At 35.2% G+C, this 13,684-nt stretch overlaps 1 long non-coding RNA gene across 4 annotated transcripts; it reads left to right on the top strand.

Moving 5' to 3' along the window:
- Nucleotides 1-738: 738 nt before the first annotated feature.
- Nucleotides 739-13,065, top strand: LOC140891342 (uncharacterized). Of its 4 annotated transcripts, none has more exons than XR_012152493.1 (10): nt 739-876; nt 991-1,222; nt 1,291-1,511; nt 1,607-1,727; nt 2,780-3,340; nt 3,428-3,604; nt 3,718-3,773; nt 4,188-4,303; nt 4,420-4,486; nt 12,731-13,065. It is a non-coding gene; the product is annotated as an uncharacterized lncRNA (long non-coding RNA). The 4 variants fall into 4 exon arrangements; XR_012152492.1 differs by having other exon boundaries at nt 1,327-1,511; nt 12,731-13,058; XR_012152491.1 differs by having other exon boundaries at nt 991-1,511; nt 2,780-3,128; nt 3,265-3,340; nt 12,731-13,056.
- The last annotated feature ends 619 nt before the right edge of the window (nt 13,066-13,684 follow it).

Below are 13,684 nucleotides of genomic sequence, written 5' to 3'. Positions count from 1 at the left end.
CCAAGTCATGTTGGGCAAAATGCTTATTGGGCCAGTCTAGGAATTCATGGGGTTTAAGTTAAGTGGTCAGCAACTCGAACAAGTCTTTGGAAAAATAAAAGGTTCGTAAATATATATTTAATTTATGCATGTATTTTTATTATATATATATAAGTATGATTTTTAATAAAATAAATTAAATATATATTTACGGGAAAATTTTCATGAAATAAAGAAATAATGAGAATTTTTAAGTTCATGCATCATGTAAGAATTTTTATGATAAGTTTAAAGACATGTTAAGAAAAATTAATTTTTATGGACACTACAAGAAATTTGGTAATAGACTACATCAGAAAGACTACGGTTTTTAATAAAATCGTAGTATTTTTACAATTAACTACGGTTTTTACAGAAACCGTAGTTAATAGGCATTTTTTTAAAATATACAACTACAGTTTTGTAAAAACCGTTGTTGTTTATGTTCTACAACATCGGTTTTTAAAAACCGTAGTTTATGAGCGTGTTTTTTTTATAAATAAACTACGGTTATTTTGTACCATAGTCTATTAGCGTTTTTTTAAATAAATAGACTACGGTTTTTCGATACCGTAGTCTATGAGCGTTTTTTAAAAATAAATAGACTACGATTATTTTATACCGTAGTCTATAAACTTTTTTTTAACAAATAGACTACGGTTTTCTTTTTTACTGTAGTCTTATCTTATATACAATAGATACATATGTATATGTACATAGGCGTAAAGAATCGTCTCTCTCCCCTTACCAAACCTTTCCCACGATCGATCCCCTTTCTCCCATAGCCCTAGCTGCCGCTCCAAGACGTCGATTCGTCGCCCTAGACGTCGAAAATCCGTCAATTGAAGCTAGACAATGGTAAGATCTCGTTCTTGGCACCCTTTTACTTTTCTTCGCTCTCTCTCTCATAGATATACGAACACATTCATGGGTGCGTATTGAGCGGACGATGACTACGACTATTTGTTCAAGGTTGTGTTGATCGGCGATTCCGGTGTCAAAAAGTCCAATTTGCTCTCCAGATTTACTCGCAACGAGTTCAGCTTGGAGTCCAAGTCTACTATCGACGTCGAATTCGCCAATCGATTCTCTCGGGAGTTTGGATCTTTTTTTTCCCTCTCAAGGAAGATCTTAAGGAGATTTTGTTTGGAATCGCCGTTTCGGGCCTCGTCGGCGTCTTACGACAGCTCAGCGATTTAGCGGAGTGAGTTTTTTTCCACTTGTTTTTACTTTCTTTAGTCTGTTGGTTGAAGTGAAGTAAAGTAGAGACAGATACTTCTATTGCCCCTTTTATAATTAAACCCATAGAATCCGAGGAGAAAAGACTGGGTTTTGTCGAAGACAATGGCAGTTCGACGGTTATCATGGATGTGCCATTGAAGAGGAAGGACGAATCTATTAAGAATATAGTTGTCCCAGATACTAAGGAATGTGTAACCCTGGAAAGTCATGACATTGGAGTTGAACTTGAGAAAGATTCTGGAGTTACCGAGGTACTGTTTGTTTCATGTTACTTTTTGGAACATATCTCGTGATTCACTGACTATTATACAAAAATCTTTCCCTTTTTTTTAAAAACTTTTTTCAGGTGTTGCTGGTTCCTGCTCCTCGTCCAGTGCAAACGACATGGAAGAGTTGTTGTGGACTGTTTGAGGTGTTTTCAAGGTTTGGGAGATAATTCGAGTTCACAATCTTCCGAAGCTTCAAATGTATTAATCTTTACTCTTGTATCTCATTCTTGTCAATGTTCAACATCATAGAAAATAGGAATGAAAATAATGCTAAATCCTCGAATGCTTTGTTGCAGAACCCACAAATGAACATGCTTTGCAGGAATGCACTTGTGTAAAAATGGGAGTGATTTTCGTGATTAGAGATATAAATAATGATACAAAGAATAACAGGCAAGATCTTGAGTTGTATTATGCCCCAGCGGGAAGTTCCTAGCATATCATCTGCTTTCTCATCGATTTAGCAGTAGCCAATAGATAGACCTGAACTTTTTTATTTTGTGTGCTGTGGTATGGTTTTTCGGTACAGTTTTATATTTTGCTCTTGGAAACTTGTGGGTTTGCAAAAACTTGTGAACATTTGAAGTTGCATCATATCTACCTGGTATCTGTTTTCAGTGTCTTGCTTCAGAGTCAAGTGCCTAATGATGAGAATTTGTTGATTCATTGATCATTGGTTCCTTTGCATTAGTGTTGATAGTTTCCAATTCATGATTTAATGTAAATACTTAACACCTGCGGCACCCTCTACCAAACTGGTGAATGTGTGCTTCTCAAACTTCAACGATATCAAGTCATCAGCAAGTGAGAATTGTGACAATCAAATCACGGCTCAAACACGATAACGTTGAAATATACGAGTTGTACCTTCACATACGACCTTACTTTCTTCTCGGTGATCTGGGCCGTCCAGCGCTCCAACTGGCTTGACACCTTTGAGTGGGCAATTGTTGCTGTGATGGACAAAGTGTTTCTTTCTATTAGGTTTATTGTTTGGATGTTATTTATGGGATTGCTTAAAAACAGTGTTTTTGAGTTTTTCTTTTATAAAATTTCAAAAGCACTGTTTTTAAGTAATCCCAAAAATTACACAAATACTAGCCTGCCTCTCCAAGCTACTTTTTATGTATCTTGTGGTTTGAGTATTTTTCTCTAATCTTTATGCTTCACCTGGTCTTGTTTTGCTGCTTTTCAAAGCTAATTATTGCTTTCCAGTACTGAAGAAAGGAATGCTTCCTTTTTTGATGCAGCTGAGGATGAAACTTTATGGAAGTTGAAGAAAGCGGTAAAATGTTTTCTGGATACGAAAGCTGATAAGGTAAGATCATTTTTATGGAGGAAGGTAATTATTTCGTTTTGTTGCGGTGTCAAAGTAACTTTCTTTTGACGACCATTTTGCATGTTGTGGTAATTGACAATCTTAAACCTTTGCGTGTTTACACCACTTTTTTGTTATAGGTCATTTTGCTTCTATCTCACTTGAGTTTTTACCTGTGATGCTTTTAGTGAGATTCTCTGGTTCTGTGTTTATTTCAACATTAAACCTGCCAATATGGAAAAAAAATGGGCGCCAATTACCGAATAAAGCTATTGTGAAAGGTACTAAGTGGTTTAGAAAAGAGTGTTCTTTTTAGCTCTTCTTTAGAGCTAATTAGGCATCTCCTAATGGCGAAGAAAAGCGTTGTAAAAGTTATTTTGCTTGTGCAAAACAAACAATTTATCAATTCTATTTCAGCCAAATGTTCTGCCTCTGGTTCCTTCTCATGCCATTGCAGGCGGCTTAAAATAGCTTCAGCTGTCAACTTCTAATGGTTAGTTCCATTCTTATTTTTAATATTTCTTGTACGCCTAAATTTTGGTAGTTAAACAACTCATTGTATTTTGTCTTGTTGCGATAGCGTTGGAAAGACCATCAGAACCTGACAGTTATGATAAATCTGTAAGTATCATTGACTTTGATATTTATTGTGCATCGCTTGAAAAGTGGTTGATGTAACTTTGCTCAACATATCAGGATGGCGAGGTGAAATATCCCATGAAATCTCACTCAAGCAAACTGAACCCAGATTTTGGTGGTGAGAGCATTTTCTCCCCTAATATATATTATCTCTACATATGAATGGCGCTGGTGATTTTTTGCAATGATTTGCTCATGTGATTCAAGATTTTGTATAATTTGATTTTGCAGGAAGCAGCCCCATGGCCATGTCTCAACCCCTGCTACAGATGATGTTCTTGGTGAAGGTAGTTTATCTTATTAATATGTGGTCTATATTCCAAAATATGGCAAGGCTCCAACTTGTCTGTCATATCTTTTGTTAATTTGACGTGGGAATGATAACATTGCGCAAATTGAAACAAATCTATTCCTTGGATGTTCGTTGTAGGGAAATTAAATATTTGTTTAGTTGAGTTTGATTGTGAGAGAGATACCTTTAAAATATTTATTGCTCGAGCATTTCTGTGGAATGAAACAATACAGTTTTTCACTTTCTATTGTTCAAGTATGTTTTTGTCTAAAATACGTGACATCAGCGTGCTTTCACATGAACTATGGATAATTTATTTGTGACTCCGTTTTACTTTGTTTCCAGACATGAGTTTCATGGTTACAATTCTTATCATTCTATGTTAACTCTGAATTTGAATTGCTTCTAGGATGGACGCCATTAAATTTGCAAATGTCTCCAAAGAAGGTTTTGCGTGCTGCAATTCTAAAAACTCGCTTTGACGATACTATCTTTCGGGCTACACATCAGAGTCTACGGGATCATGTAACTTTTTTTTTTCTAGTCTCAGAAGTTTTGATAATTGATGTTAATTTGTAGCACATTGGTAGGTTGAGCAGTTTGATTTAAATCACTTATATGTTGCATACGACATTTTCTAGGGTGAGAAGTCAGACCCTGCAAGGATGCAACAAGAAAAAGAGAGAATGGAAAGGGAGCAACGTGAAGGTGGTCAGGACTTCTTTAATAAACTATGATTTTGTTACTTTCCACATGAAAGTAAATGTTATCTTGACATTCTTTTACTTGCGATGGCATTTCCTCTTGATGATCAATAATGATTTTGAAAGGAATTAATTATTCCTTGATATCTTTTCATGTTTTGAAAGATTATAATATTGTGTTTTGCCTTTCTAGGATTGATAGTTAATATTGTGTTTCTTATCTATATGCTTGATATATTTTAAACTAGGAATAGTTTTGATTTGAATTGAGATAATATAATATTTCTAGATTTAAAATATGGTTGATTGGATTATAGAATGATATTTCCTATATTTGAAAGAGTTTAAATATTTATATATTTACTTGATTATTTTGTATGAGATATTATTCACTTATCATAATATATCTGTATCTATAGGAGATAAGATTGTTCAAGCTTAATTGGGTGTCCTTCACGTTGAATAAATAAGAGAGCAGATCGTGCAGAACGTGGTGTGCAGAAATATAGAGTTTGAGCGAGATAAAGAGAGCGCACCACAGAGCTTCATATAGACAATTCAGAGATACATTCACGAGAAATCAAAGCTCTGAATTGAAGAAGAAGATCGAAGATAACACAACAGTGGTTGTTGAGTTTCTGTATTGCCGTGAAGTTTTTCCAGAACACTTGGAGTTTACACTTGCAAAAGTGTTGGTCGAAAGACCTTTTGTTGTTATCATATTTCGGCAATCAAAATCAACTCCTTATTCGGTTTTATTGTTCTACTTTCAGTAGAATTTTAAGGGAGTTATTTTTATTTATTCTTTATTTTCTCACATGTTTTGAGAAAATTGATTTTTACAATAATTCACTAGTTTTAGGGTTTGTAAAACTCTTTGATTATTTTCTAGTGAAAGTTTTGCCCTAAGGCGCTGCAAGAGTATTTTATACTGTTGCTTAAATATTTGAGTCTGATTTGTTTGGTTGCTTATCTATTTTATTCATTGCTTTCAAAAATTTTGATGCATGTTAATCAAGGTGTTATTGAAGATGTTGTCAACACCTAGTGACAACATCTGAATCTGTTTTATGTGCAACCTTTTATTACTTTGGTACTTGTGCATATTTACTCTTGATTATTTTTATTGTTGGTTTACTGTTAGTTTGCTGTTACTATTTACGTTTTAATATTTCCGCTGCATGTTGAGTAGGATGTTGTCAATACCTAGTGACAACATCTGATGCTGATAATTTTTATGAACCATGATATCCCTTTCAAGTGGTATCAGAGCCTACTCTTGATACACTAAGAGCTGATTCTGGATTATTTTTTCAGGAATATTATGGAGTCAACAACAGCAAACTCATTTTTCAAACCTCAAGAAGTCTTTGAATCGGATTTGGGAGATGACTCGTTGTCACTCATCACAAAGAAGTTTGGTGATTATCTAAAGAAGATGAGAGAGACAAAGAAGACCGATCAAAAACTCAAAGCTCCATTTTTTCCGGCTGCTAACAAAACTCTGAAAATAGGCGGGTCTGATCAATAATCAAGGAAGTTTCCTGATCCTCAAAAGCCTCTACTTATGCTGGAAGGAAAGAAAAAGCCTACTGCAAAAAAGATTGACACGGTGCAATGTCATGAATGTCAAGGCTATGGTCATTTTTCCAATGAATGTGCAAACAGGTTTTGGAAAGGGATGAACACATCTTTGAGTGGTGAATATTCTGAAGAAGGTAAAGAACAGAATGAAGAAGAAAGCCACACATCCCTGACAGCATTGATGGAAAGAAAGAAGCTGATGCAAGTTAATCCTTTAGGTGTTGCCGCAGGTATTGCCACACCTGGCCGCAACATCTCTCAAAGGTCATTATGTTTAAATTATTTTACTGCTGATAATGTGAATAATTCTGATGCAGGTGATGAAAGAATGTCTCTGGAAGATGTGCGAATGCAATATGAAGAGTTATATGCTGACTGGGTTGAACGAAATAAAAAGAACACTTTTCTTTCAAGAGAAAATTCTGATTTGAAGACTGATATATCAAGACTTGAAGTTATGCTGAGTAAGAAGAATCTGGAATTAAGTCAGGTTAAGGATGAACTCATGAAAGCTAAGGCTACATTGGCTAAATTCAATTCAAGCACAACCAAGCTTGATTCTTTGCTCATGATGGGAAAAGATGGTAAGGCTGGACTAGGTTTTGAGAACAGTAAATTTGAGATTGGTGAATGCTCAAAAGGGTCGGTGTTTGTCAAGGAAAGTAGCTGTTCAGAAAGATCAACCAAAAAGGTCACATCAACCGATCCTCCAAAACCAAAGCCACAACCTACTGCTCATGTAAAGCCCAGAAGGAAAGGTAAGTATGTTTGTCATTACTGTCATAGACCTGGTCATATCAAACCATACTGTTTTAAGATGCAGGAAGACTACAAATATAGATCTGCACCGAAGGTGTTGCCAACACCTTTCCACAACATCTTCATAAACAGATCTACTGTAAGACATGTTTGGGTACCAAAAGCTGATATTCAATGTCATATGATTTATACTGCTTTGAGGACTAATGTTTCAGGTGCTTGGTACTTTGATAGTGGTAGCTCACATCATATGACAGGTTCTAGGAAGTTTCTCACAGATTATGTTGAACAAAAGAGTGGGAAAGTGACTTATGAAGGAGGTTCAAAGGGAATTATCGTAGGAAAAGGCACACTGGATGTTGCTGGTTTGCCTAAGCTTCGCAACGTGCTACATGTTGAAGGACTAACTGCAAATTTAATAAGCATTAGCCAGCTTTGTGATGACAACTTGCATGTGCAGTTTGATAAGAAATCATGCAAAGTGTTGATAGTTCTAACATGTGTGTTATGACAGGTACGAGGTCATCTGATAATCGCTACCAATTTGGAGAAGAGATGGCTTGTACACATACAAAGATGGATGAATTTAACCTTTGGCATCAGAAGTTGGGACATGAAAACTTCAAGAATTTGAAGAACTTAAGTAAGTTTGATGCTGTTAGAGGTATGCCTAATCTAAAATCTGGAATTTCATTTGTTTGTGAGGCATGTCAAAAAGAAGCAGACCAGGGTGTTACATCAGATGTTGCCAACATCTGAGACAACACTCTGTCTTTAGCTTGTACATATGGACTCGTTGGGTCTAATGGATATGGAAAGCTGTGGAGGTAATAAATATTCTGTTGTTTGTGTAGATGATTTTTCACTATATAATTGGGTAAGATTTGTGAAAGAAAAATCAGATATATTTGATGTTTTTAAGAATTTGCTCACAAGGATTGTGAATCTTCACAACTTGAAGGTGACCAGAATTCTCACTGATTATGGTAAAGAGTTTGAAAACTTTTTTTTTGAAAATTTATGTGGTAAAAAAGGTATTTCTCATGAATTCTCTGCTCTCAAAACCCCACAACAGAATGAATTTGTTGAAAAGAAGAATATAACTTTGCAAGATATGGCTAGAGTGATGTTAAGTTCTGAAAATATCTCAAAACATTTTTGGGCAGAAGCCTTAATCACAGCACGTCACATTTCAAATTGAGTATACTTGAGGAATGGTTCTACTATGACTTCTTATAAAACTCTCATGGGAAAGAGGCCGAACCTTAAGTACTTTCTTGTTTTTGGCTGTGTATGTTACGTTTTGAATGATATTGATCATTTTGCAAAGTTTGATGCTAAAAGTGACAAGTGTTTGTTCTTAGGTTATTCTTCGGATATTCAAGCTTACATGATGTTTAACTTAAGAACTCGAACAATTTTTGAGTCTATTAATGTTGTATTTGATGATTTTGCAGATCTAAAGAAGAAAATAGCTGAGGATGAAGTTGATGATATGCTGGATAAATCTGGAAATTCAGATGTTGACCAAGGAGTGTTGCCAACACCTCCGACAACACCTTCTGCTGAGATTCCAGAAACAAAATTTGAAAAGCCTACTGATGAGAATATTGATGAGGACAGTGAGGTAAACGAAGCTGGAAAGAATGTTCCAAGCAGAATTCAGAAGAATCGTCCAACCTCACAAGTAATTGGAGATGTGCATGGAGATATGCAAACCCGAAGGAAAGAAAATGTGGATTATCGAAATATGGCTGGACTAATTTGCATGAGCTCCATGTTTTCACAGGTAAGATTTTCATGATTTGTGTCAAACAGTGAACCCAAAAAGGTTGGCACTGTATGGATTGTAGCAAGCACCACGTGCATGGTATGGAAGATTAATCAAATACTTGCTCAATCTTGGATTCAAAAGAGGTGAGGTGTGTAAGACATTGTTTGTGCAAAAGTATCAAGGTAATATTCTTATTTGCCATGTTTATATGGATAACGTAATATTTTGTGCTTCTTGTGAAAAACTTGTTGATGAATTTGTGAAGTGCATGTCCTCTAATTTTGAGATGAGTATAGTTGGTGAATTGAATTATTTCTTGGGATTGCAAGTGAAACAAATGCATGGTGGAATCTTTTTGTGTCAAATACAGTATGCTATAAATCTTGTGATAAAGTATTTGAATGAAAATTGTAAACACATGCATACACCGATGAGGTCAAGTGAAAAACTATCGAGGGAAGATGTTGCCGAAGGTGTTGACAACACCCTCTACAGAAGCATAATTGGAAGTATCTTTTTTTTTTTGTGCTACTGGGCTAGATATCATGCTTAGGTGAATGTGTACTGTGATAATTCAAGCATTATTGATATATGCAAAAATCCAGTACAATACTCTCAAACCAAACACATAGACATTTGACATCACTTTATTAGAGATTTGGTCGAGAAAGGCATGATCTGTATTGAGTTTGTTAGAACTGATAACCAATTAGCTGATATTTTCATCAAAGCATTGTATTTCGAGAGATTTTTCAATCTAATCTCTCAATATGTATGCATTATAGATAGAACTGAGATGTTGTCTGGAGTGTTGCCAACACCCTGCGACAACACCTTTTCATGCATGTGCATCTTTAGGTTCATTAGGCATGTTGCATTCATGCATTCATTCTGTTTTGTGATGTGATGGATACTTTGTAACCATTGACCAGTTTTCACTCAGGATTCTTTGCAAATTGTTTTACAGTTTAATGAGATTTAATTGAAGAAGAGTTCTGACTGAATCACGAAGTAGTGGAGGGATGTTCGTGTATTCCATGATCCCGTCCCAAGTGAAAAGTGATTTCATAAATTCAGAAACTCAAAATAACAAAATGGTTAAAATAGATCATCTCAATCATCAAATTTGATTGAAAATCAGAAGCAAATGGAAAAAGCTACCTAAAGGGGTCCGTTGAAGATCGTTCCTTTAGTGTGCAGGCTACCACTTCTGTAATAATGAATTTAATGGCTATCTGGAAATAAATTTTTTTGAGAATCCTGAAGTATGGCTGGAAGATGTTGCCAACATCGTGGACAAGACCTCACTTGTCAACATATTATTTTGCATGTGATTGCATTTTATTGAATTGTTACACTCTGTTTTTAGACATAATTAGGACATGCATATTTATTTTATGGTGAATATATCTTGCTGAGAAGTTTGAAGTTCGAAATAAGCAAAATTTAGTGATTTGCCCAATCCACTAATATTTCGAATTGTTTTGTGATTGAAAGTGTTTTTAGTGGAGTTTATTTCGATGTGGAGTTTCTTTATGGAAATTTTGTGAAAATCAATTGGCTTGATTTATTGCCTTAATTCGGAAATTTGTTTTCATAATGATTTCAAACTCCATTTTACGTTGGCAATTGTTACTATTGGGGAACGTTAACTGCGACCGAGTGATTAATAGGTGAAGGGTTTGCTGTTTAGATTTGATCTTATCATCAGAATATTTTATGGTCTTGTTACTCTTTGCTCACCCTCACCACATTATCACTTCTACAGAATTTTGTCGGTCCTTGCATTATTGTCAAATTCTTCTCTTCTTATTCTAACTGTTCAAAATTTTATGGCAGAGAAGAATTTTGATTTACTTATATTCAAACAGAAATGAGCTACAAAGAAGATGTTGAGCCGGATGTTGACAACATCTTTGAAAATATCTTAGAGGATGATTTTTTTTTGGAGATATTTGATGGTCATTGTTACTGCTGTTGATTCATCTTTGATGGTCATTTTTACTGCTGCTGATCCATCCCTTGAATTCTCTGATGAAGGCTCTGAGGAATCTTCCTCAGAAGCAGATGTTTCATCAGATGCTGCTGACATTCTTGCTGACATCTTTGATGAGGAGTATTTGAATATTGTAGAATTTTTCAGAATTCGGAATTTGCTGGCTACTGTCACTGTTATTACACCTTTCTGTAGGAAGCCGGTGTTGCTGTTTCTGCAGAAGATGTTTTTGCAGGTGTTGCTGACACCCTGGACAACACCTTAGATGAAAAATACCGAGTAAGCCAATCCTATTCCTCTGTTCTTTTTTCTGAGAATGCTGCAAACGATTGGCAACACTTTGCCAATTGTGACTTCTTTGAGGACCACACCATTGATTTGAAAGCATATGGCGCACAAAGTCTTGTAAAAATTTTCCAACTCAGAAATATGTTCGCTACTGTGATATATGCTACTCTTTACTTTAGACTTATGGTCTTGGAATTATACTGAAATTTGACTAAAGCTATGTCAAACCCTCTTTCGCAAAATTTGGGAAAATTCATGTGAGGGTTCATATTTTCGGTTTTAGTCCTTCTGTGATTAATGGATTCTTTAACTCACCCTAGGTGGAAAAAGATGTGCAGCCTGCTCTTATAAGATAGCTTATGTTCTTTACAAGACTGCAATCAAGACTTGGACTCCGTCCACAAATTTCACGTTTGTCACCAAACAACAAACTGGTGTGATATTTGCTGTAGGAACTGGAGCAGCTTTGAACTTTGGAAAGCTTGTGTTTTACTACAGTTATGCAATATGCAAACTGTGGGTTGGTATCTTACATGCTCATGTTTCCTTATTTGATATTTGCTGTGCTAGTATCTTAATATTTTGAAAACCATGATGACGATCCTTTATCTGCTGTTGTTGAGGTACTGAATCTTGCACCAGCATTACTTAGAGGTAACATGAAATTGGACCTACTTTGGTCAGAAACAGGTGCTGCTGCAGATGCTGTGGCAGATGTTGCCAACACCTCCCTTGCCACTGCCATATTTGTTCCTCCTACTTCAACAACGGGATTCTATCTTTATTCAATCCCAGATGCTGCATGTTGAACAGAAGATTTTACAAGCCAAAGAAGACATTGCTTACTATGAATCTCTTATGTCTTAATATCGAATTTTTCTTGGTGTAGGTACCTCTTCTGGACAAAAAGGGGGAGAAGATAATCTGGTGGCTCTAGCTCTGATGGAGAAGATAGTGACTCTGGTTCTGAAGGAGAAGAAGCTAGTTCTGGCGAAGCAAATGATAGATCATCACAGAGCATTAAGTTTAATTTTTTGTGGTTTATTTTGCTCTACTCTGATTTGTCTTTATGTTTTTGCTCTGATCTGGTTCTAATCAATGTTATCTTGTTTGATTATGACTCTCTGATTTGTTCTAAGTTTTTTTCTGCCCTGACTTAAGTGTTTTGAGGAGATTTTGGGAACATCCTCGACAACATCTGTGCTTAGACTAAGGGAGAGAATGTATTTTCGTATTCAGTGAGAGAATTGCTATTCAGAGGAGTTGTGATGTGTACTGAATTGATTAAATGTGTTTTGTGATTCACTTTTGAACAAGTAATAAGTATTTTCTGATATCGCTAAGTGTTGTGTTCAGATGTTGCCAACATCCTTGACAACACTCAGAATTGAAAGATCAAATTCAGGGGGAGAACTGATTTGATAAGTTTGAACTCAGGGGGAGTTCTGAGAATTAATATTCAGGGGGAGTTGCTGAATTGCTTTTAGGTGTTTTGTCCAAAAAGGCAAAAAGGGGGAGATTGAAAGGAATTAATTATTCCTTGATATCTTTTCATGTTTTGAAAGATTATAATATTGTGTTTTGCCTTTCTAGGATTGATAGTTAATATTGTGTTTCTTATCTATATGCTTGATATGTTTTAAACTAGGAATAGTTTTGATTTGAATTGAGATAATATAATATTCCTAGATTTAAAATATGGTTGATTGGATTATAGAATGATATTTCCTATATTTGAAAGAGTTTAAATATTTATATATTTACTTGATTATTTTGTAGGAGATATTATTCACTTATCATAATATATCTGTATCTCCTAACTTATATTTATTTTCTTATCTTTGTAGATTGGTTCGAGTTTGAAAGAAAAGAAGATCAAGGTTTATTGGAGATAAGATTGTTCAAGCTTAATTGGGTGTCCTTCATGTTGAATAAATAGGAGAGCAGATCGTGCAGAACGTGGTGTGCAAAAATATAGAGTTTGAGCGAGATAAAGAGAGCGCACCACAGAGCTTCATATAGACAATTCAGAGATACATTCACGAGAAATCAAGAGCTCTGAATTGAAGAAGAAGATCGAAGATAGCACAACAGTGGTTGTTGCGTTTCTGTATTGCCGTGAAGTTTTTCCAGAATACTTGGAGTTTACACTTGCAAAAGTGTTGGTCGAAAGACCTTTTGTTGTTCTCATATTTCGGCAATCAGAACCAACTCCTTATTCGGTTTTATTGTTCTACTTTCAGTAGACTATTAAGGGAGTTGTTTTTATTTATTCTTTATTTTCTCACATGCTTTGAGAAAATTGACTTTTACAATAATTCATTAGTTTTAGGGTTTGTAAAACTCTTTGATTATTTTCTAGTGAAAGTTTTGCCCTGAGCGCTGCAAGAGTATTTTATACTCTTGCTTAAATATTTGAGTCTGATTTGTTTGGTTGCTTATCTATTTTATTCATTGCTTTCAAAAATTCTGATGCATGTTAATCAAGGTGTTATTGAAGATGTTGTCAACACCTAGTGACAACATCTGAATCTGTTTTATGTGCAACCTTTTATTACTTTGGTACTTGTGCATATTTACTCTTGATTATTTTTATTGTTGGTTTACTGTTAGTTTGCTGTTACTATTCACGTTTTAATATTTCCGCTGCATGTTGAGTAGGATGTTGTCAACACCTAGTGACAACATCTGATTCTGATAATTTTTATGAACCATGATATCCCTTACAAATTTTATCAAACATTTTTCGCTTTTGGAACACTGTCAATCTTTGATCTAACCTTCTGCTGTGGCATATGCAT

This window comes from Henckelia pumila, chromosome 3 (assembly GCF_033568475.1).
Source record: "Henckelia pumila isolate YLH828 chromosome 3, ASM3356847v2, whole genome shotgun sequence".
In the NCBI taxonomy this organism is placed as follows: Eukaryota; Viridiplantae; Streptophyta; class Magnoliopsida; order Lamiales; family Gesneriaceae; genus Henckelia; species Henckelia pumila.
This window is presented reverse-complemented; position numbering and strand designations above follow the sequence as displayed.